This window comes from Podarcis liolepis (genome assembly GCF_965112155.1).
Source record: "Podarcis liolepis genome assembly, chromosome: 8".
Lineage (NCBI taxonomy): Eukaryota > Metazoa > Chordata > Lepidosauria > Squamata > Lacertidae > Podarcis > Podarcis liolepis.
This window is the reverse complement of record NC_139560.1, coordinates 79,323,061-79,346,910: the sequence shown is the minus strand read 5'-3', so window position 1 is coordinate 79,346,910 and position 23,850 is coordinate 79,323,061. Positions and strand designations below refer to the sequence as shown.

General features: G+C 43.4%; 2 long non-coding RNA genes across 19 annotated transcripts in view; one reads left to right on the top strand and one right to left on the bottom strand.

Annotated features, from left to right (window-relative positions):
* Positions 1 to 13,811, bottom strand: part of LOC310714390 — a 106,026-nt gene extending 92,215 nt beyond the window's left edge. For 12 of the 16 annotated variants that reach the window (XR_014529679.1, XR_014529680.1, XR_014529681.1 and 9 more), the window contains exon 1: positions 9,741 to 9,894. This is a non-coding gene — a long non-coding RNA (uncharacterized lncRNA). The other 4 variants (XR_014529676.1, XR_014529677.1, XR_014529678.1 and 1 more) reach the window with 4 other exon arrangements.
* LOC310714416 lies at positions 7,905 to 13,868 on the top strand. 3 transcript variants are annotated; one of them, XR_014529726.1, is made up of 6 exons: positions 7,905 to 7,979; positions 8,522 to 8,633; positions 9,549 to 9,617; positions 12,373 to 12,494; positions 13,353 to 13,473; positions 13,796 to 13,868. It is a non-coding gene; the product is annotated as an uncharacterized lncRNA (long non-coding RNA). The 3 variants fall into 3 exon arrangements; XR_014529727.1 differs by lacking the exon at positions 7,905 to 7,979 and adding an exon at positions 8,001 to 8,155; XR_014529728.1 differs by lacking the exons at positions 7,905 to 7,979; positions 13,796 to 13,868 and adding an exon at positions 8,001 to 8,155 and having other exon boundaries at positions 13,353 to 13,558.
* Positions 13,869 to 23,850: the final 9,982 nt, after the last annotated feature.

The following is a 23,850-nucleotide window of genomic DNA, read 5'->3' as shown; positions in this document are numbered from 1 at the left end:
ATCTCAGAACTGTGCAATTAGAAGGCACAATGGGGGGTCATCTAGTCCAAGCCCCTGCAATGCAGGAATGTTTTACTCAATGTGGTGCTCAAAGCCAGTTTAAGAGCCTCGTGCTCTACTGACTGAGCTATCCATCATGGGCTCTACTGCAAACTCCTCCAAATAAACACATTTTTGTATGCAGTTTTGACTAAAGTACACATTTTTGCAAGCCATTTCCCCCCAGTACAACACATTTTTGTATTTATTTTTTTTTACTAATGTATTCATTTTTATGCACACTTTCCCCAACTATATGCATTTTGATAAACATTGGTTAGTGAACTGCATCGCAAAATTCAAAATTGAAATTTTCAAAAGCTAGCTCTGTTTCGGTTCTCATATTGTTTCAGAATGTGGAGGTTTGATAGATTCACTTGCAAATGAGAACAGGTTTTAATTTATTTCCTATCCCTGGTGAAAACTAAAGAGACCTTAGTAAGGATCAAATGAAAAGGTAAGTTGCAGGATATGGATGACACAGCCACAGACAAGGATAAGCATGTATTTCTTGAATTTCAGTGGGTAAAGGCAAGCAGTACTTGGGACCTTTACCTTTTGTGGGGCGGGGAACCTCACCTGCTTTTTTGGGAGGCTATGGAATAAATTGTTTGGATATAAATGGAGTGAGTTAGGGGCTGTGGGTTTCATGAAGGGTTTTCCTTCCTGTTTCCCCATAATGTGAGCAGTGGCTGAAAGGGAAATTGTGTGTCAATATGGCATCTATTAAACGGCAGGCCCACATTTCCGCTCACCTGCTGCAGCCAAGGAAGAAAAAAAAGGAAATGTTGGATGAGGAAGTTTAAGGATAGGAAAGCAAATTAAGTACTTCTCTGGTTCAGATTACAATGCAGACTGGAGAAGAAATCTGGGTCTTAAATTCTTGCCAGAAACTGCAATCAAAGATTAAAAATTGCTGAGATTCACATTGTGAGGCAGAGAATGCTAAATGTCAGGGACACTGCTAATTCTGCAGCTCACTGGCAACCTTCATGAAAAATAAGAACCCACTCTCTTTTAGTTCAACAAAAGCTTCCCTGACTTCTCAGCTGGTGACTGTTCTTATTTACTAATGAAAATAGGCAAGTGGTTATTTACAAGGCTGAACTAATTGCTCAATTAATTTAGAAGATCTTAGCTAAAAAAAGTCTCCGCAACAAGTGGGATGAAATTGATGCACATTCAGAGCTTTCTTAAGAGGCAACCTAAGAACTGAATATGCAGGGTAATGTTGGCTAACCAGTGATCCATTAATTCTGCTAACACCATTTTCATGGGACCATAAGAAGCTGATACAACGTTCATCACACCGCCTGCAATTTCACTGTAATGTTCCTATAACTGAGTTGTGTTTTGGCAATGTTTATTAGATTACATGAAAGTGAAGGTGCCCTTTGTAAAGAAACCAGGCTGCCAGCTATCTCTCAGTTAAGAAAACAGTCTGAAAACAAAACTGTGTGATCTTGATTTCTTTTCTTTTTTATGAATGCCTGTGGTTTATACAAGAAAAACCCAACTTTGTCTCTTAAATTTGCATATTAAAGAACTGCTTTCCTTATGTCGAAAAGAGCTGTGACTGCAGTAAAGGAACATTTGATATGATCATTTGATAAAAGAAAATAAGGAAAACTAATGAACCCCAAGAGATACACTTTGCATAAGGAAAAAAATGCCCTTTCTAAGGCAGGACATTCAGAAGAGAGATGCTCCTTATGTTCTTCTAAGAATGATCAGTCAAAATAAATAGTGGATTGCATCACATTTTGTCGTGGGGAAGGTTCCCTTTTATTTTTGTGTTGGGAAGGTACAAAACATTAAAAGAATTGATCACAGGCATGCAAAAAGTTGCCCATGGTGGGAGAAAAACCAAACCCTCGCCTTGTGTAAGCATTGTAACAATCTGCCCTGGTTGCTTCAGTTCAGACCTTGCCAAGTTAACCTGACTGTACAGGGAGAAAGAGATTTGGCTAACAAATACCAGGTGTGGCACACGAACAAATTATGAACGACTTACAGAATTTGGTACAGATCGGCATATATTTGTGTAAATACTGTTGGTAGTTCCAGAAATTTCACCATGCATTGGCCAACCCATTACTGTAGGAATGGGGTATCTGTGTCCCACCCAGTATGTTGCTAGACTGCTTGGCTGCTCGGCCATTGCCTCGGCTGGCTGGAGCTGACGGAGCTTGAACAGCCCACCAGCACCACAAAGATTGTGATGGTGGATCAGACAATGGGTCCAATATTCCATCTCCAACAATGGCCAGCCAGATGCCTTACGAAGACCAGAAGTGTGCCCTGACGTAGTAGGTGGGGCTTGTGTGGGACCCCAGCAATCAAAGGTACACTACCCTTTAATCATAGAGATGACTTTTAGCTTGTCATAATACCTAGTAAGTCCTTTGGTAGACCTGTCTTCCATTTGTGTGATAACTTCTTTAAAGTATCCAAACAAACAGCCACTGCCATATCTAGTAGCAATGAATTCTGAAAGTTAAGTACGTTGGTAGTATTTCCTTTTGTTTATTATGAAATGAGTGCTGGCCTGTTTCGTTGGATGGCCCTAATTTTCAGTCTATGCTCTATCTCCACACCATTTATAATCTGATCAACCTTAGTACTATTCCCTCTCCAGTTACCAGGTAGTCATTCTCCTTTTCTAAAATAAACGATCCCAAACACGTGACCTGCATATAAATGAAACATCATAGAATCCCAGAATATTAAGAGTTGGAAGGGACCCCAAGGGTCATCTATAATAATAATAATTTATTATTTATACCCTGCCCATCTGGCTGGGCTTCCCCAGCCACTCTGGGCGGCTTCCAACAAAATATTAAAATACAGTAATGCATCAAACATTAAAAGCTTCCCTAAACAGGGCTGCCTTCAGATGTCTTCTAAAAGTCTGGTAGTTGTTCTCTGCAACTTCAGTCCCTTTATTATTTTACAGTGTAGTCCCATTCATGTTTACTCAGAGGTGTGTTCAGGTATATCCCCCACTAGTATGTGAATTTAGAATTGTAGCCTTCCACTACTAACTTGTCTGGGAGTTAGTCTCGGAGAATTACTTCCGAGGAATCATGTGGAAGATTGCAATCTTAGTTGCCCCTTTCAGTACCTTCTCCAACTCTGTTATGACCTTGCTGAGGTGGGGTGATCAGAACAGTGCACAACTTTCTAAATATGACTACATCTTAGATTAATATAATTTGTTGTTGGCATCCGTCTGTCTCAAGAGACAATGGAAGGGGTAAAATGAATCTGTTGGATGGTTACAGCGCCTGCTGTGGCTGAGAGAGCAGTATCACTGTGATATATGCTTTTTTATCAATCCCATTGTTTCTTAAATAGCACAATAATAAGCATATTATGACTATTACCTGCTTAATTGCCAAGGTGGAGTCAAAGTGGTTTACAGGTATAAAACCAGTTATAAAGAAATACAAACACACATACCTAAAATACACAATAAAAGAATTCCATCAAAGCATTAAAATAAATATCTACAATTAAAATGTGTGCTGAAGCAAGTCCATTTAAACAGTATAAGACTTAAATCTGGAGGTTTAGGTCACGAGAGCTGATATTTCCAGAGTTTTAAGTAGGGATGAGTAAAAATTGCACATTTTCCAAGTCCCCCCCCCCCCCAGGGGTCCACTCTTCCCCTTTCGAGGACACTTTTAAATAGTTCAATCAAATTTCATTCTTTTAAAGCACAAGTTTTGATTGAACACTTCTATGCTCAGCCTACTGAAATAATTATTCCGTGCCTTGTTAACACAATGTTCTCCTATTCCCTATGTGGTATCAGATTGTGTGTGTGTGTGTGTGTGTGTGTGTGTGATCCCTTTTCTTACATGGTATCTAATTAGCCTGTGAGCAAACCAGCAGTGAATACAGATCATGTGTTATGCACGCACCAAAAGTCTGATACAGTGGTGCCCCGCAAGACGAATAACTCGCTAGACGAAAGGGTTTTGCGGTTTTTGAGCTGCTTCGCAAGACGAATTTCCCTATGGGCTTGCTTCGCAAGACGAAAACGTCTTGCGTTTTTTGCAAGTTTGTTTCCTTTTTCTTAACACCGTTAATACAGCTGCAACTTGACTTCGAGGAGCAACTCATAGAACGCGGTGTGGTAGCCTTTTTTGAGGTTTTTGGTGATTTTTGAAGCTTTTCCAAAACTTTTCCGACACTGTGCTTCGCAAGACGAAAAATTCGCTAGACAAAAAAACTCGCGGAACAAATTAATTTCGTCTTGCGAGGCACCACTGTAACACAAAGAAGGATGGAAACTGCTGTCAAGAAAGCAGTTTTAAATCAACCACCATTTATTTTGAGAAACGATTACCAAACTCCTATGTTTCTTAGCCCCTAAATATGCAAATGTTGAGATGAAAATTAAGAGAGGAAAGCCACCAAAACTCATACAGGTCTAATTTTATTTAAAAAGTATACCTACATTTCCCCACTTCTAACCAAAGCTTTTTTAAATAATAAAAAAATCCAGGTAGGTCTTGTATATGTACTGCTAACCAAAATTCCTTTCAGTATGAACAATAAAAAGGAAATGAGTCAATATGGCTTCCTGCAGCAGTATACAACCCTACAATATCCCTATTTTCATTGGAGAAATGTTGGAAGGTACGTCCATATTTCAAAGGCGTAACTGATGTCCGGAGGGGATTTCCTAGCAACCCTATGATAGTACATAACCAAAGCCAAGTTACAGACCACTAAGAATCCACAGAGAGACAGCATAGATTTCAGAGAATAGTAAGGAAGCACAAAGCTTATGTGGCCAGCATGCATCACAGCCATCTTGGAAAGGCCTTCAATAATAGCTTTCAGCAGTAGCCTTCTTAAATGTACAATCCCTTCTCACATTAACTCTGTGGTGTCAGTGCTGCCACAGCATGGCTATTTCCTATGCGGTAAATGGAAGATCAAACTGAAAAACACTTTACCCCATTACCCGGTTCAGGCCTTCAGACACGGCCTTCATAGTGCAGGAAGTAATCAGTTTTCTAGTGACTCCAAAAAGACATGAAGGGGCCCTTCGATGAAGCGGTGCTGAAATTAAACTGATAACGTCCCACTCAGGAAATGAAACAGGAAGCTATCAGGAGACAAGAGTAGCAATGCAAAGAGGCAAAATAATGATATATCAGTTTCAAGCATCATGTGGAATAATTGTCAGATGTGTAATGAATCATCAGGGCTTCAAAGCAACAGCTGCATGAGCTGGTACAGTTGCTTACTCTTCTCATTACACAGCTGCGTAAGACCCAAGAGCCCCGAGGTCTCTTAAGGGCAGAGGCGCTGCCTTGCTGGGGAGGGATAGCAATTCTAGCCCCAGAGGGCACTGTCTGCTATTGCTGCTCCCCTATCAGTTCTTCACCCTCCACTGGCATCAGAAGCAGAGGAAGCGGTGAGAAGGAAGATATATTTGAGGCACAATAACTGAGGAGGGAAGGGACGCGGGTGGCGCTGTGGGTTAAACCACAGAGACTAGGACTTGCCGATCAGAAGGTCGGCAGTTCGAATCCCCGCGACGGGGTGAGCTCCCGTTGCTCGGTCCCTGCTCCTGCCCACCTAGCAGTTCGAAAGCACATCAAAGTGCAAGTAGATAAATAGGTAAAGGTAAACGGCGTTTCCGTGCGCTGCTCTGGCTCTCTAGAAGCGGCTTAGTCATGCTGGCCACATGACCCGGAAGCTGTACGCCGGCTCCCTTGGTCAATAAAGCGAGATGAGTGCCGCAACTCCAGAGTCGGTCATGACTGGACCTAATGGTCAGGGGTCCCTTTACCTTTAACCGAGGAGGATAAAAGGTTAAGGCCACATTCAGAGGCAGAGACTTGTTGGTCCCAAATTCTGATTCAGAATGGGACCTTGCACTTCCTTCAGTTTGGCTTGGGTCAGGATGGCCATATGAATTTAACAATTTTAAAAATTTATTTAAAAAAATATAATTTTTAAAAAGAAGGAAAACTCTGATCCTAAACCTCCACCGCCTTGCAGGAAATCTTAAAGAGAAGAAAAGGCTACGTCTAAGAAGTAAACCCTACAGGAGTCTGGTGTGGAGTCTCTAAGAAGGTTGGATTTGACTCCTTCCAGCAACTCCCGCAGCCAAGCTGGTGCCAAACGTATGGCTTTCCTTTCCTTTGGACTTCAGTGAGGCTGAGAGGGGAGTCTTCAGCTGGGCAGCTCAGGACTCCATCCACACTGACCAGACTTGCACCTTGGGAAGGTCAATCTGGTGTTGCTAATGCAGCTGTTTGACTTCACCTCCGGAGGAGCACCCCACTGTCTCTCAAGGCTGACGGATGCCAACTACAGTGGTGCCTTGCAAGACGAAAAGAATCCGTTCTGTGATTCTCTTCGTCTAGCGGTTTTTTCGTCTTGCAAAGCAAGCCCATTGACGGATTAGCGGATTAGCGCTATTAGCGGCTTTTAGCGGCTTATCTGCTGATCGGCTTAGCGGCTTAGAAAAAGGGGGGAGGGGAAAAAACCAGCAGGAACTCGCAAGACATTGTCGTCTTGCGAAGCAAGCCCATAGGAAATTCGCTTTGTGAAGCACCTCCAAAACGGAAAACTCTTTCGTCTAGCGAGTTTTCCGTCTTGCGAGGCATTCGTCTTGCGGGGCACCACTGTATTGCATTTCACCTGATCTTTAAAAATGAATCCTGGTGTGGTTTTTTGAAAGGGCAAATTTAGACGTTGGTGGGCCAAAGCAAGCATCTTCGCAGATAGGCAGTTTCTGAATTAGCATGTCTGAGAAATATCCCCTTCCTCCTCTGACATTTCATGCTAGAGAGAATTTCTGATTACAGTAGTAATTTCTGTGCAACTCGAAGATGGTCTGGGATTTTCATAAACCAGTTGTTAATTTTAAGGGGAGATTATGGATGTTCACTTGAGAGTTAGAAACAAAACAAAACACTCTTTCTTGCAGGTTGAAAACATCAGTGCTCCAAGTGGTTGAAGTACTTCCAATTTTAGGACATGAACAGAATATAGCTGGTTATCATTAAGAACATTTCAAGTCAAATTGTGGTAGTAGTATAGTATAATAGGCGACTCCAAAGCCAATAAATAAATAACCCATCCTCAAAAACATAGGCAATTTTATTAAAAATGAACACTGATTATATCAAAAGGCCTTTTTTAAAAAATTTCTCATTTTTTTAAACTGCCCTCCTTATTCTCTGAGAAGATTTAAGGTGGCTAACAGATCAGTAATAAAAAGAGTGAAGCCAAGCACCATATCCAGAAAAAGAAGAAAACAAACCACCACACAGCAATGCTACCATTGCCACATGAAACCACATCAATTGTAATAGTGCTGGACCCATAAGCATCACAGAGTAGTATCATCTGCCTAAATAACCAGTAAAACTTATTTATTTGACCCTGGTCATAGCCACTGTAACGCCACACACCACTGGCCACACCACACTGGCTCTCAACGGGCACAAAAGAAAAGAGTACTTTCTTTAAAAAAAGAAAGTGCACTATCAGTGATACTCCAACAGTAATGGTCATTCTTTTAACTTTCTAGTCCCTCTCTCATGCACCATAGCAATTGCTTTGTAACCAGCACCAATCACCCAAGTGATTTTCAAGTCACATGAATATATAATGGTGGAAGTTACCACATGACAGTGTGGCTACATATTGCTCTGTTATTTGAGGAACATAGATCCCTTCCAATAATCAAGTCTCAAAATTACCACAACAGTGGGTTGCTTGGTTGTTGTTTTTTTACAAGTACATACATGCATATTGCCCATCCTGTTTTGGAATCATCTGGATTCGTTCAGTCTCCTCCACCCCAAATATTTATTTCACTTGAGCTCACAGGCTCTCAAATCGCTTCCTGATTTAAGCCCTCCTCTGTGCAGGGGTTGAAAGAGTCATAAATCACGATGGATTCGGTGAGGGTTGACAGTGCTCACAAAATCCAATCAGAAGCAGGCAATATCCTCTGCCTTCTCAACCTGAGAAGGTGTTTTCTTCTTTTAAAAAAAGCTACCTTAGCTCTAATAGAAAGACGGCCCATGAAAGCAGCTTATCATTTCTTTGAGACGTCCAGAGCTTCCAGGCTAACCAAGTAATACTTTTCTGTGACAACCCAAGTGTATTGTACTAACAATCAAAAACATACTTCTGCTGCAATCAATTTTCACCAGAAATTTTGGAAATCTTAGTCTTTCGACCACAGGCTGAGGATTTGTTACACTCCATTTTAGGGGAAAAAATGGACTTTTGCTTCAGTGATTTGCCATTTATTACTTTATATGCTGCCATATTATCTAGTTTGGCCTGGGGGGGGGGGTTGTGGGATATTCTCTCTCTCCCTGTAAGACCGCAGTGCTATTCACCCAGCTATAGTTAAAGGTCTGTCAGTTTTCCCATTATATGCCTCCATTATCAAGGCTTTATAACTCAACCCTCAAATGTCAATCCTATCTGATAGGTGCCAAAAAAGCATTTGACCTCATGAAGGATTACGTGATGGCGACTGATCCATTAAATTCTTTGTAAGCCGGAAGCCAGGTTCAAGTCCTTCTTAAGGGATTTATTTAAAAGTAAAATATTAATATTTATGAGTACAGTATTCAGTTCTATCGCTAAAGCAGTTTAATGTAACAACAGTATTTTGGGGATACAAGAATCATCTGATGCTACAAGGTCTTTTTTTGTTGTCTGACCACTTCTGAGCCAACACCTATCTCACAGCCAGGCCAAGTCCTAGCATTGCATTTTACACATAGGAGAAGACTTAGGTAATTTACATAGCCAGCTAAATTCAGTTTAGCTACCACCATTTAACTCCATATGAAACCGCAGGACGCAGTATCTGAGGCAATTGTTCCGCAACATACCCAAGACAAATTATTTGCTATCTTTTTTCCCCATCTGTGATTATGCAGGAATTTTTACCACAATGGGAATAGCAACTAATATAATTATGCAGATAAATTACCTTTATTTACATAATTTGCTATTAAATTTTCTGACAAATCTGTTGGCTAGGATGAGGGTGGAGGGAGAGAATTTAATGGGGTGTTGTTCCATTATGATTTGTAAGTCCCCTGGGGCAGAGGCCTATCATACCTTGGTGGTTGTTATTGTTTGCAAACCACCATGCAAATAATTGAGGGGGGGTGCAATTGTATGCAGGGGCTGTGTAAGCATCCAGGAAATATTTGTCTGCAAATATTTTCATCAAAACAGGGGGAAAGGCAGATAAGATGGTGAGAATTCTTCTGCCTTGATAAGTGACAAAATAATGATGCTGAATCTAAAATGGCATCTTCAAACTATTTGTAAAGCAGATTATGTAGCTTTTGCCTTTGCTGTTAGCCCACTGAACAGGCCTACATAATCGTATATAAAGAGGGCATGCTCTGCCTGAATATACCAACAGCCAATTTTGATTCTCTCTTAAGATAGTTCGTTGAAGGTCATTACTGTTTTCTCCCAATTTTTAACTTCCACAGCATTGTAATAAGGTCACAGATTCAAAAGAGGAGAAGCGTTGCTGTACATTATTAATGATCCCTGCAGAGGTAAGTACAATGAAAGAAACGATTTGCTGAAATTCTGTGTATTTTCAAAGATAAAGGAGGTTAAGAGATATACTGAAGCCACTCTCTTACATGAAAGGAAACGTCAATTAACTTCCATCTTACCATAGAGGAGTTGTTTCTTGCAGGTTTCGAGTCTCAGCGTTAATCTAAAGAATTTGTGCCGAAAATAAAAATGGTTTGCCAGTGCTTGGGAACCTGTGGCCGATAAGCCTAATTAGCCTCCCCAGGGCCTGCAAGGCCATTTTAAGTTAATCACACCCACCTGCCAAATGATGCCAGGCCCAGGGATCTTTGGTTTCTGATTTAACCACTGCAGCATAAAACCGAAGACAAGCCCTCTTCAAAAGGCAAAGGCAGCAAAGGCCTCTCTGCTCTGCACTCTTAGACCAGAGTTAGGCCTTCTGCCAACTCAACAGGAAAAAGGTATTATTTCAGCTCACCCCACTGTTGGGGTGGGTAGAAATGCTGCCTTTTACTCTTAAGAAGGAGGCATGGGCTTTCTCAGTTGGTTAGAGCATTATTATTATTATTATTATTATTATTATTATTATTTATATCCCGTCCTCCCCTGCCGAAGCCGGGCTCAGGGCGGCTAACAACAATAAAACAGTACAAAAGTACAGCACAAACAACACTCTAAAATCATTCATTATAAAATTAATTAATTCAAGCCACTGGCAACCATTGGGCCAGACCTCCGCGAAGATTGCCGAGGGAGGGAGTCAGGCTGTGCCCTGGCCAAAGGCCTGGTGGAACAGCTCTGTCTTGCAGGCCCTGCGGAAAGATGTCAAGTCCCGCAGGGCCCTAGTCTCTTGTGACAGAGTGTTCCACATGGTGCATGGTGCCGATAACACCAAGGTTGCAGGTTTGACCCCCTTATGGGACACCTGCATTTTCCTGTATTGCAGGGGTTGGACTAAATGATCCCCAGGATCCCTTCCAGCTCTGCAGCTCTATGATTCTCTCATTCTCTGATCTTAGTTCTGTGATGCTTAGTGCAAAGATCAGAGATAAAACATCCCTCTGACTCCTCTTTATTTAGGACAAGGTTTCCCAAACTTGGGTCTCCAACTGTTTTTGGACTACAATTCCCATCATCCCTGACTACATAGGGATGCTAGATAGAGATGGTGGAAGTTGTAGTCCAAAAACTGCTGGAGACCCAAGTTTGGGAAACCCTGCTTTAGAGGATTTTTTTTGTATGTTTGGTGTGTGAGAGAGAGTGTGTCTGTTGTAAAGTAAAGGTAAAGGGACCCCTGACCATTAGGTCCGGTCATGACTGACTCTGGGGTTGCGGTGCTCATCTTGCTTTATTGGCCGAGGGAGCCGGCGTACAGCTTCCAGGCCATGTGGCCAGCATGACTAAGCCGCTTCTGGCAAACCAGAGCAGCACACGGAAACGCCGTTTAACTTCCCACTGGAGCGGTACCTATTTATCTACTTGCACTTTGACGTGCTTTCGAACTGCTAGGTTGGCAAGAGCAGGGACCGAGCAACAGGAGCTCACCCCGCCGCGGGGATTCGAACCGCCAACCTTCTGATTGGCAAGTCTGTGGTTTAACCCACAGCGCCACCCATGTCCCTGTGTCTGTTGTATAAATATGTATTTTCATGCATGTAGGAAGAGATTGCTGTCTGTCTGGTGGCTGGTGCTGGGATAGCTAAGGCTGTGTACACAGCATACACTGAAAGCACATGCGCCCTGCCCAAGCCACAGTTTCCAAAATCCTTAACCAAATACAATCCCTATTATTCTATGGGGAAGTGCTTCAAATGTATGGTGTGTGTAAGCAGCCTAAGGCAAAGTTTGAGCTAGGTACTTCCTGGCTCCTACACTAACTATTCTGGGGACTAAATTGTTGGGAAATAACCGGTGAATACCAATTACCGTATTTTTTGCACCATAACACTCACTTTTTTCCTCCTAGAAAGTAAGGGGAAATGTCTGTGCATGTTATGGAGGGAATGCCTACGGGTGGCATGCCTACGGATTTTCCTCCTCTAAAAACTATGCGCGTGTTATGGTCAGGTGCGTGTTATAGAGCGAAAAATACGGTAATCCTGAAGTCCCACATGTGTGGGGAACTACAAAGGAAAAAAGAAATGGCTGACTGCCTGAACTAAAGAAAAACTGTGTGGGCCTTGACTCACGTCTTTAGCCAAAACAGTCCCCAGTAAAGTTTAAAACACAGGCCTATGCAGTATTTGCAATGCGGGGGAAATATAGGTTGTTAGATCTGTAGATGTCCCAGAATAAAGTGCTTACAATGTCCTCCCCTTGCCTCTGCCTCTCTCTGAAAGACCACAAACTTCACAAAATTTGAATGCTCCACTTACAGTAATCACAGGTCTCACTCAGGCAGCAGAAACACCACAGGCAAAAGCCACTTCCGTACAAAATACAAAAAGGATATTCAAACACAGAATCTGGGGTAGCGAGCTCCAGCCTTGTGCGTGTGATTAGTTACCGGTACATGGTTCAGACAAAAGAGGGAAAGAGAGAGGAACAGGAAGCAGGCAATACTAATCTGGTGGGCCAAAGAGCAATGAGCAATTCAGAAGAACAGGTATACAAGGTCTTTTGGACACCCAAGATTGTCTCCCCATGTTTAGCTAAACCCCTGATCATCTTACAACTATCCAGACCAAGCTGGGCCATTTCCATTGGGTGTGGGGGCACTTAATGTGTAGTGAATCTGGCTACTGCAATAAAACACTGTATTTTGCTTTCCAGCATTGCAATTAAATAACCCATCTGCTTATTTGGATCTAACGCGTGGAGTGTTGACATTCGTGTGGGCATCTGTTTGAGAATCCTGGTGGGCACAGAGTGGTAGTTCCAGCTGTGTAAAGATGGTAATGGCACAAAGGTTATCTTTTCCCCTTGAGACACAGAGCTGCAGCATAACTAGGACATAAGGCATGACAGATTGCTGGAGAAGGAAATTTAATGTAGCCGAGTTGGAAATTGACATCATTAAGCAGTCTTTCAACATGGCAATCAACATATTTGCTGTTTAAAAGAGGAGAACATTTTCAGCACTGCTTAGCGGTGTGGGGTCATTACTCTTTTAATCTCCGAAAATATTCCAGTATGGAATATATTTATTTTGTGTCTGCCGGATGATAAAAGACACATTACATCCATCCCATACATTCAGAGCGCTATGATACCCCTCTAAACAGTCCCGACTGAATTCTGGGAGTTGTAGTTCGTTAAGGGTGCCAAAAGTTGATCAGAGACACCTATTCTGTTCTGCTCTGGAGCCAACTGACAATTCCCAGGTAAGATCCTCCCCCTATTGTGTGGGCAGGGTGGTCCCTCCCCCTACCTGGCCTGATCACCTTGGCAACGCCTCCCCAGGTGGGGTTGGGCAACTGGCTAAGGTAGGCGGAGACCTCCAGGCATGCCACCTGGGGAAGGCAAAGCCGAGCCTGTGCTAATGGTGCCGCATAGGGTCCAGGGGGCTGCGCGGGACCACGCAAAGGGCGCCCCCCATTTAATGTGGGGAGCGGTCATTCCCAAAGCGGTTTAACTATCAATTGCTCTTCACAGGGAAGTCTGTAAATTGTAGCTCTGTGACTCTAACTCTGTAGCTCAGACTGCAAATTTTGGGGGGTACTTAGGCAAGTCCCCTCCCCTGGTCCCCACTCCCTTGTTGAATCTACCTCTTCACTGGCATGATCACCATTTGATTCTCATTCTCTTCTCAGCATTGCTACCACCAGCTTCTCCACTGCCTTTTCCTCAACCACTGTTGACTGGTCCAGACCAAGAGGTGGTTGTGCTGGAATCCTGGAAGCCAAGACACAAGTTTGGGGTGTGTACTCTTTGGTGAGAGAACCCCAGCACAGATTTAACATCACAAAACATGCAGCAAAGCAAAGCATGGAAATAAAGGCTTGTAAAACCTTTAAAATGTGCCCTTCGTCTAAGTCCCAAAATATCCCCAAGCTATCCCATTTCCCTAGCATAGAGACAGACCACACTTTGTCTAAGTCGTAAAATGGTCTACTTACAAAACTCTTCAAAGGTCAGCAGCCATGAAGGATGCAGAGACAGTGAAAACGTTGCTTAGCTATAAAATGTAAAAGTTTCTAAACTACTGGTATAGAGAAAAACTCTAGTTTCAGACCCAATTTTCCTTATCTTACAGAGCTCCTTACCTACTGAAATCCACATGGATAGTGAGAGATAGAAACGCCTTGGTGACCCACTTCCTCTCAAGGTGGGAAGTGATGACATATGCTAAGCCTGGCAGGACAGCTTAGTCTATGGTTTTAACCCCTTCATGAACTAATTGGATTCAAAAATGCTAGAGTTATATGAGGCTGGAACCCTACAGAGGTCGAGTAAGCAAGTAGTTGCAACAGTGAAGAAGCAGCAGAGATCTACAGAACTCTTGGCAGTGAGCCCCCTGATAGTGTAGATCAGGGATGTCCAACAGGTCATTTGGGATCGACTGGTCGATCCCCGGAAGGTTGCAGTTGATTGTTGTCAATCACGGGCTCATTTCCTTTTGCTTTTGCCTAAGAGCACCCGGCCTTGCCCCGTCTCCCCTGCCTGGATTTTCTCCTGATCTCTGTAACAGAAGACGGAGCTTTTGCTGTGATGCAAAATGCTTCCACAGCGCTGTTTTGGTGGAAGCCAAATGCTTCCACAGCCCTTCTCCCTTAAAAGTTCCCCCCAAAGTGGAACCCCAACAAAATGGGCATAATACGAGGCATTTCCCCTCCCTAAATGAAAGCTCAACAACTTTGAGCTGAACCCCTAAAAAGGGTGGTAGATCACTGCTGGATTTTAATTCTGAAAGCACATTGCAGTCCCTCGGGAGTTGGCCACTCCTGGTGTAGATCCTCAGCAGTTTCCCAAATATGCAGACCCTAAGCATAATAGTAAGAGTACTTAGCAATGGGAACCAAAGGTTATAAGCCAATGGCGTATGTAGAAAAAATGTTTTTTTACTTGTTTAATCAACTCACTTCTGAAACACAACAAGCCAAAGTATGTAGCAGGAAAAACCTAAAACAGTACTGCAGTTCCTTCATAATCAGGCAGAACATGTAGCTGAACTGCAGTCCTTGCCAGAGGACGCAGCAATTAATATTTTCAAGCGTCTGATGAACTACTACACAGCATCAACTTGAGTAGTATAAATGACAGCAGGACACAAAATAGATGGCCGTTCAGTGGCCAGAATAACAAGCCTGGGCTGACTATCAGTGATGAATTAGGATCCTTAAGTTAAAACGTTTACTGTTTGAGGTTGTAGTGCTGCCTCTTCGGCTATGCCTGAACCTTCCATTCCTGTTGCAGGGAGAAATCCAAAAAAGTTACTCAACTATCTAGACACCTAGATATGAACCACCTGGACGGAATGCTGCGTTACAGCACAAGAGAGTGTGCTCACGTGTAGGAACACAACCGGTCACTCAAGGGACCTGCCCTTTGAGAGCCTGCCGCAGAATCACGTGACCAAGCTCTAGGATAGTTTGCAGTAACTATTAAAACACAATAAAGCAGTAAGGGCCTCTCCAGAGTAGTGATTTATTGCAGGTGCATTGTGCAAAATGCTCTTGAGCCAGGAAGAGTATATTAGTGGTGGATTTATCCTGCTTTTATTGGCTGTTCTGTGATTCTTGCCCAAGGCGGCCGCATCATTGCTGGCCTGTAGTGCAATAAAAATGAGGCAAATGTAAATCAGAATGTATACGGCAATAAAAAAAGTTAGAACGTTTCAGCAGGAAGTTACAGGATATGCACTGATTTAAAAATGAAGCCGTGTGACTTTTGCGGGAACCGGCAGTATTGAAATCAGGATTGTGTATAACTGCCCTGACAGCATCGTGATGAATCATTATAAATGTGCAATTAAATGGGAATCTGGAGAGCCCCTAAAATACAGCCCACAATCACAGCAAAGACAATCAGGGCAGGGAAAATCAGCCTGGGAAAATGAAACAGCCTTTCTCTGTGCCTAAAGCCAGCTCTATCTCTCTTTTAAATCAGAACCAGTGACGGCAGTGAATGTCCTGTGTGAGTGCCTGGAGGTGGTTGGAGGGTGGATGAAGGCTAACAGATTGAGGTTGAATCCTAACAAGACAGAAGTACTGTTTTGGGGGGGCAGGGGATGGGCAGGTGTGGGGGACTCCCTGATCCTGAATGGGGTAACTGTGCCCCTGAAGGACCAGGTGCGCAGCCTGGGAGTCATTTTGGACTCACAACTGTCCATGGAGGCGCAGGTTAATTCTGTGTCCAGCGTTTATCAGCTCCATCTGGTACGCAGGCTGAGACCCCACCTGCCCATAGGCTGTCTTGCCAGAGTGGTGTATGCTCTAGTTATCTCCCGCTTGGACTACTGCAATGCACTCTACGTGGGGCTACCTTTGAAGGTGACTCGGAAACTGCAATTAATCCAGAATGGGGCAGCTAGACTGGTGACTAGGAGTGGCTGCCAGGACCACATAACACCAGTCCTGAGAGATCTGCATTGACTCCCAGTATGTTTCCGAGCACAATTCAAAGTGTTGGTGCTGACCTTTAAAGCCCTAAATGGCCTCGGTCTGTATACCTGTAGGTCTCCACCCCCATTCTTCAGCCCAGACACTGAGGTCCAGCGCTGAGGGCCTTCTGGCGGTTCCCTCATTGCGAGAAGTGAGGTTACAGGGAACCAGACAGAGGGCCTTCTCAGTAGTGGCACCCGCCCTGTGGAACGCCCTCCCATCAGATGTCAAGGAAATAAGCAGCTATCCTATTTTTAAAAGACATCTGAAGGCTGTTGAGGGAAGTTTTTAATATTTAATGCTGTATTGTTTTTAACACTCGATTGGGAGCTGCCCAGAGTATACTTAGACCCACAGAAAAGGCCCTTTTGGTGATTGCAACCTAGGAGTGGCACACACTCAGTCTCTTGATTGCCTTTCAGAAAGTCAGATTGTCTGTAGGTACAGTATATGGTGCTGAAGTGTTTGTGGCTGTTAACAATTTGTTTGTTGAACGGTTAGCTGCTTCAAACACCTATTCTGATAGGAGAGTGGGATCGGAATGCCTTTTAATACATAAGTAGATGATCAATTAATTTCAGCACTAAGTGATACAGATCACGGTATTAGGTGGAGACAGCACAAGCTGCTAACCAGATAAGCTCGAGCAACTCTCTTGGACGGTGCAAACATACCCTTTTCAATATTCCAGGCAAGCAGACCGAAGGCGCACAGTAATTCAAAGGCAGTGTTATCCCTCAGGGGAAGCATCATCTCAGAAAACAGAGGGGCTTCAAATACTTTTGTATAATTTCCGGGGGGTGGGGTTATACTATCATTTGTCACCCCACCCCACCCCCAGGTGTGTCAGGTCTGAGGTCCCTCACTTTGTTGTGTGGGCACTAAAAAAATGATACCCTGATAACAGGCTTCTTGTATAATTCTTTGCAGCCGCACACCATGGGCATATTTTATTTATTTTTTTGTTTAGCTGCACATGGAGCCATTGCCTGGGGTGTCTTGGGGAGACGGCAGATTCCTCTCTCCCTCATTCTCTCCCTTTCTCTGTGACAGCTTTGTTCGCTAAATTAAACAGCCTGGCTGAGAGGGGAAGGGGGAAAAGATACGTATTTCAAACAAAATGTTTCCAAGACACTGCACTCAGAGGCCCTATCACTGATAAATGAATGATAGATCTGCCCATGGAGCGCCTAATGGGAAATATATTCCTAATGCGAAGAACTCCATTTCAGAAACACACTAGCTAGAAGCTAGTCACCTGCCAGGCTGACAAAACAAAAGTCAATAGCATGTACTGGATTCCCAGGGAAGCAATTTCCCCATCTTCTTCGCTTTTCCCATTTCCTATTTATTCCTTTTGTCCCCACCTCACTCAGGAGCTCGTCCTACTCTCGAGTAGGACCCTGGCACAGACACATGCCCGACTGGCATGTTCCCTCCCTCCTGGTCAATCGTTCAGGAGCTTCAAAGGCTTTCTTCTGCCCAAACATCACAGCGACAGATGCCAACAGACATCGGCACACTTAGGGATCTGCAGTCTTCACAGCTTGCGTAAGAGAACTCAGCATTTTGGCTAATCTGCTTTATTTACATATAAACATACACGGAGCACTGCAACATGGCTCGCTCGCTCTCTAGCATCAGACAGCAGAGAGAAAGAACAAAGGACAATAGTCCCACCTCATGGAACACAGTAACAAAAACATCCTGTCTCTGTCACTTCCCACTCTGTGGAGTCAAAACATACACCGTCATGTGATAGACAACAATCCCATGACTGCAATCACGGAGCAGGCATTCTAAACCCACTTCTGTCTAGTTGCACAGGAGGCTCTCCCCAGTGGAGAAGCCAGGACCAGCAAACATCTCCCTGTCGAGGGCACAAGGGATCGGTGTGGTGCCAATACAACTACTGCCAAGGATGCTGACTATTAGGCAGAATAAGGTGCCCAGTGCAGAGAGGCAGAAGGGTGTTGCTTGCTAGAGTGGCTGGCCAGCCCTCAGGTGCTGTGAAGAGTGTTGTCCCTGTTCTGTTTTGAGTGACTGCTTCAGCAGAACAGAGGCAAGGCATTGCTTGAGTGGAGAACCCTGTCCATAGCTCAGACAGCAGACTCCACAAAAGCAGAGCTCAGGAGTTGATTCAGGGACAGCCATCCTTTGACTGAGTCTTAAACGGCACCTCCAGCATCACTTACTTGACTTTTCCATGCCCAGCCACACTTTAGCCTGAGGAGCTGGGCTTCTGGTTGGCAACTGAAGTCTCAGCTTCCACAGATAAGTTTCCTTCAGCACTGCTTATACAGTACAGTAATACCTCTGCGAACATCCAACTTGTCTAGCGTCAATTTCAGCAAACGTCCGCAGCAAACCAAGAAGTACCGGAATGAGTTACTTCTGGGTTTGCTGCTTGCGCATGTGCAGAAGCGCTAAAGCACGCTTCGCGCGTGCGCAAACACGGCGCTTTGCCCTGCATCCTTTCCGGCTAGCGGCTGGGGCTCTGGAACGGATCCAGGCCGCAAATCAAGGTACGACTGTAATGTGCAAATACCGTATTTTTCTGTCTATAAGATGCCCCAACGTATAAGACTCTGATTTAAGAAAATGGGGGGAGGTGTATAAGACGCCCCCAAATTTTTGACATTATTTTTTAGGGGGGGGGGAACCTAGTCTTATATACGGAAAAATACGGTACATACAAAGCTGGTAGTAGGAGAAAAGGGAGGAAAGAACAGTAATTTTCAAATCAGTGGGTGAATCCATCAAGCACAAGAAGGGCTACAGTTGCTAGGCAACCAGAGGGGGAAAGTTTTGGACATTTTGCGTGTGTTTGTCTTGCTCCCCCCCCCCCCGCCGCCCAAAAATTGCCACAAAAATAAGGGCCAAGGTCAGTCCCCCATGCTCCCGAATTTTGTTTGTTTGTTTGAACTTATACATCTTAAATGAACAGACAGATTTACCCCAGGGAAGAAGTTCAGTTCAGTTCACATTTAAAGGCAAATCTACCTAAACCACACTTCGTGAAACACTGTGTGAACTGGAACACGGTTGTCGTTCAAAATTGGCATTTCTCCCCATTTCGCAATAAAGTCCTCCAGTCACATGATGTGTACAATGCACACATTAGGTACAAATTTGCATTAAAAGGCATATAATCATGATAAAACAATATTATAATGTAAATAGTGAATACGGCTTGCAAAATTGTTTCTTTTGCATGGAAATGGTGTATATATGGATAAATTTAACCTAGAATTTTGAGGCTTCATCCCCCCCCCCCCAATAAGGACTTTTTAAAAAGAAGAATTCATGAGCTAATGTATGGAGACTGGAAACAGGAGAAACTGAAAGAAACCAAATGTGACAGATTTGACCATCCATAGTACTCAGGTCAGCAAAAAAATATCCCAGACACTGCCACTTTGTTTTACCAGTTCAGACACCCTTTAGGCTTTAGCCAGAATACTTTTATTTCAAGATCTGGCTCCTCCAACCAAGATCCCTCTCAGTCCAGAGAGGTTTGGCGGTCGAAACAGAAGGCTTTTTATTGCAGGACAAGAAATCAGCCCTCAACAACTTAACCTTCAGAAAAGGATTTTTTTGAAAAGATCCCTAAGCCCCGGGGTCACAATTTCATAAAAAATCTGATGTTCTCCAATTCACTCAAAAATGGTGCCAGACGGTTGCAAATGCTCCCCTGAAAGGTTTGGCGATCGAAACAGAAGGCTTTTTATTGCAGGACAAGAAATCAGTCCTCAACAACTAAACCGGCAGAAAAATATTTTTTAAAAGAAATCCCTAAGGTCACAATTTCATAAAAAGCTGAATTTCGGCAATTCACTCAAAAATGGTGCCAAACGGTTGCAAATGCTCGCCTGAGGAATTTGGCTGTTGAAACAGAAGGCTTTTTCTCACAGGACAAGAAATCAGGCCTCGACAACTTAACCGACAGAAAAATATTTTTTTGAAAAGATCCCTAAGCCCCGGGGTCACAATTTCATTAAAAATCTGACTTTCGGCAATTCACTCAAAAATGGTGCCAAACGGTTGCAAAAGCTCCACTGAGAGGTTTGGGGTTCGAAACAGAAGGCTTTTTATCAGAGGAGAAGAAATCAGCCCTCAACAACTAAACCGGCAGAAAAAGATTTTTTTGAAAAGATCCCTAAGCCCCGGGGTCACAATTTCATGAAAAATCTGACTTTCGGCAATTCACTCAAAAATGGTGCCAAACGGTTGCAAAAGCTCCACTGAGAGGTTTGGGGTTCGAAACAGAAGGCCTTTTATCAGAGGAGAAGAAATCAGCCCTCAACAACTAAACCGGCAGAAAAAGATTTTTTTGAAAAGATCCCTAAGCCCCGGGGTCACAATTTCATGAAAAATCTGACTTTCGGCAATTCACTCAAAAATGGTGCCAAACGGTTGCAAAAGCTCCACTGAGAGGTTTGGGGTTCGAAACAGAAGGCCTTTTATCAGAGGAGAAGAAATCAGCCCTCGACAACTTAACAGGCAGGAAAAGATTTTTTTGAAGAAATCCCTAAGCCCCGGGGTCACAATTTCATAAAAAATCTGACGTTCAGCAATTCACACAAAAATGGTGCCAAACGGTTGCAAATGCTCCCCTGAAAGGTTTGGCAATCGAAACAGAACGCTTTTTATCGCAGGACAAGAAATGAGCCCTCGACAACTAAACCGGCAGAAAAAGATTTTTTTGAAAAGATCCCCAAGCCCCGGGGTCACGATTTCATGAAAAATCTGACTTTCGGCAGTTCACTCAAAAATGGTGCCAAACGGTTGCAAATGCTCGCCTGAGTGGACGAAAGTCAGATTTTTCATCAAATTGTGACCCCGGGGCTTGGCGATTTTTTAAAAAAAAAATTCTACAGGTTAAGTTGTCGAGGGCTGATTTCTTTTCCTGTGATAAACAGCCTACTTTTTCGACTGCCAAACCTCTCAGGGGAGCATTTGCATCCGTTTGGCACCATTTTTGAGTGAATGGCCGGAAGTCGGATTTTTGATGAAATTGTGACCCCGGGGCTTAGGGATTTTTTCAAAAAAATCTTTTTCTGCCAGATAAGTTGTTGACCGCTCATTTCTTTTCCTGTGATAGAAAGCCTTCCCTTTTGACTGCCAAACCTCTCAGGGGAGCATTTGCAACCGTTTCGCACCATTTTTGAGTGAATGGCCGAATGTCAGAATTTTGATGAAATTGTGACCCCGGGGCTTAGGGATCTTTAAAAAAAAAAAAATTCTGCCGGATACTTTGTTGAGGGCTGATTTCTTTTCCTGTGATAAACAGCCTTCTGTTTCGACCGCCTAACCTCTCAGGGGAGCATTTAAAACCATTTGGCACCATTTTTGAGTGAATGGCCGAAAGTCAGATTTTTGATCAAATTGTGACCCCGGGGCTTAGGGATTTTTTCAAAAAAATCTTTTTCTGCCGGTTAAGTTGTCAAGGGCTGATTTTTCCCCCTGAGATATAAAGCATTCTGTTTCAGCGGCCAAACCTCTCAGGGGAGCATTTGCAACCGTTTGGCACCATTTTTGAGTGAGTGGCCGAAAGTGAGATTTTTGATGAAATTGTGACCCCGGGGCTTAGGGATTTTTTCAAAAAAATCTTTTTCTCCCGGTTAAGTTTTTGAGGGCTGATTTCTTTTCCTGTGATAAAAAGCCTTCTGTTTCGAACGCCAAACCTCTCAGGGGAGCATTGGCAACCGTTTGGCACCATTTTTGAGTGAATGGGCAAAAGTCAGATTTTTGATGAAATTGTGACCCCGGGGCTTAGGGATTTTTTCAAAAAAAAAATTTCTGCCGGTTAAGTTGTCGAGGGCTGATTTCTTTTCCTGAGATATAAAGCATTCTGTTTCGACGGCCAAACCTCTCAGGGGAGCATTTGCAACCGTTTGGCAACATTTTTGAGAGAATGGCCGAAAGTGAGATTTTTGCTGAAATTGTGACCCCGGGGCTTAGGGATTTTTTTTAAAAAAAATAATTCTGCAGGTTAAGTTGTCGAGGGCTGATTTCTTTTCCTGTGATAAACAGCCTTCTCTTTCAACCGCCAAACCTGTCAGGGGAGCATTTGCATCCGTTTGGCACCATTTTTGAGTGAATGGCCGAAAGTCAGAATTTTGATGAAATTGTGACCCCGGGGCTTAGGGGTTTTTTCAAAAAAATCTTTTTCGGCCAGTTAAGTTGTCGAGGGCTGATTTCTTTTCCTGAGATATAAAGCATTCTGTTTCGACGGCCAAACCTCTCAGGGTAGCATTTGCAACCATTTGGCACCATTTTTGAGTGAGTGGCCGAAAGTCAGATTTTTCATCAAATTGTGACCCCGGGGCTTAGGGATTTTTTCAAAAAAAAAAAATTCTGCAGGTTAAGTTGTCGAGGGCTGATTTCTTTTCCTGAGATATACAGCATTCTGTTTCGAACGCCAAACCTCTCAGGGGAGCATTTGCAACCGTTTGGCAACATTTTTGAGAGAATGGCCGAAAGTGAGATTTTTGCTGAAATTGTGATGTGGGGGCTTAGGGATTTTTTAAAAAAATAATAATTCTGCAGGTTAAGTTGTCGAGGGCTGATTTCTTTTCCTGTGATAAACAGCCTTCTGTTTCGACTGCCAAACCACTCAGGGGAGCATTTGCAACCGTTTGGCACCATTTTTGAGTGAATGGCCGAAAGTCAGATTTTTGATGAAATTGTTACCCCGGGGCTTAGGGATTTTTTCAAAAAAATCTTTTTCTGCCACTTAAGTTGTCGAGGGCTGATTTCTTTTCCTGTGATAAACAGCCTTCTGTTTCGACTGCCAAACCTCTCAGGCGAGCATTTGCAACCGTTTGGCACCATTTTTGAGTGAATGGCCGAAAGTCAGAATTTTGATGAAATTGTGACCCCGGGGCTTAGGGGTTTTTTCAAAAAAATCTTTTTCTGCTGGATACGTTGTCGAGGGCTGATTTCTTTTCCTGTGATAAAAAGCTTTCTGTTTCGACTGCCAAACCACTCAGGGGAGCATTTGCAACCGTTTGGCAAGATTTTTGAGTGAATGGCCGAAAGTGAGATTTTTGATGAAATTGTGACCCCGGAGCTTAGGGATTTTTTCAAAAAAATCTTTTCTGCCGTTTAAGTTGTCGAGGGCTGATTTCTTTTCCTGAGATATAAAGCATTCTGTTTCGACGGCCAAGCCTCTCAGAGGAGCATTTGCAACCATTTGGCACCATATTTGAGTGAATGGCCAAAAGTCAGAATTTTGATGAAATTGTGACCCCGGGGCTTAGGGATTTTTTCAAAAAAATCTTTTTCTGCCACTTAAGTTGTCGAGGGCTGATTTCTTTTCCTGTGATAAACAGCCTTCTGTTTCGACCGCCAAACTTCTAAGGGGAGCATTTGCATCCGTTTGGCACCATATTTGAGTGAATGGCTGAAAGTCAGATTTTTGATGAAATTGTGACCCCGGGGCTTAGGGATTTTTTCAAAAAAATCTTTTTCTGCTGGATACGTTGTTGAGGGCTGATTTCTTTTCCTGTGATAAGCCTTTTGTTTCGGCGGCCAAACCTCTCAGGGGAGCATTTGCATCCATTTGGCACCATTTTTGAGTAAATTGCCGGAAGTCATATTTTTCATCAAATTGTGACCCCGGGGCTTAGGGATTTTTTCAAAAAAAAAATAATTCTGCAGGTTAAGTTGTCGAGGGCTGATTTCTTTTCCTGAGATATACAGC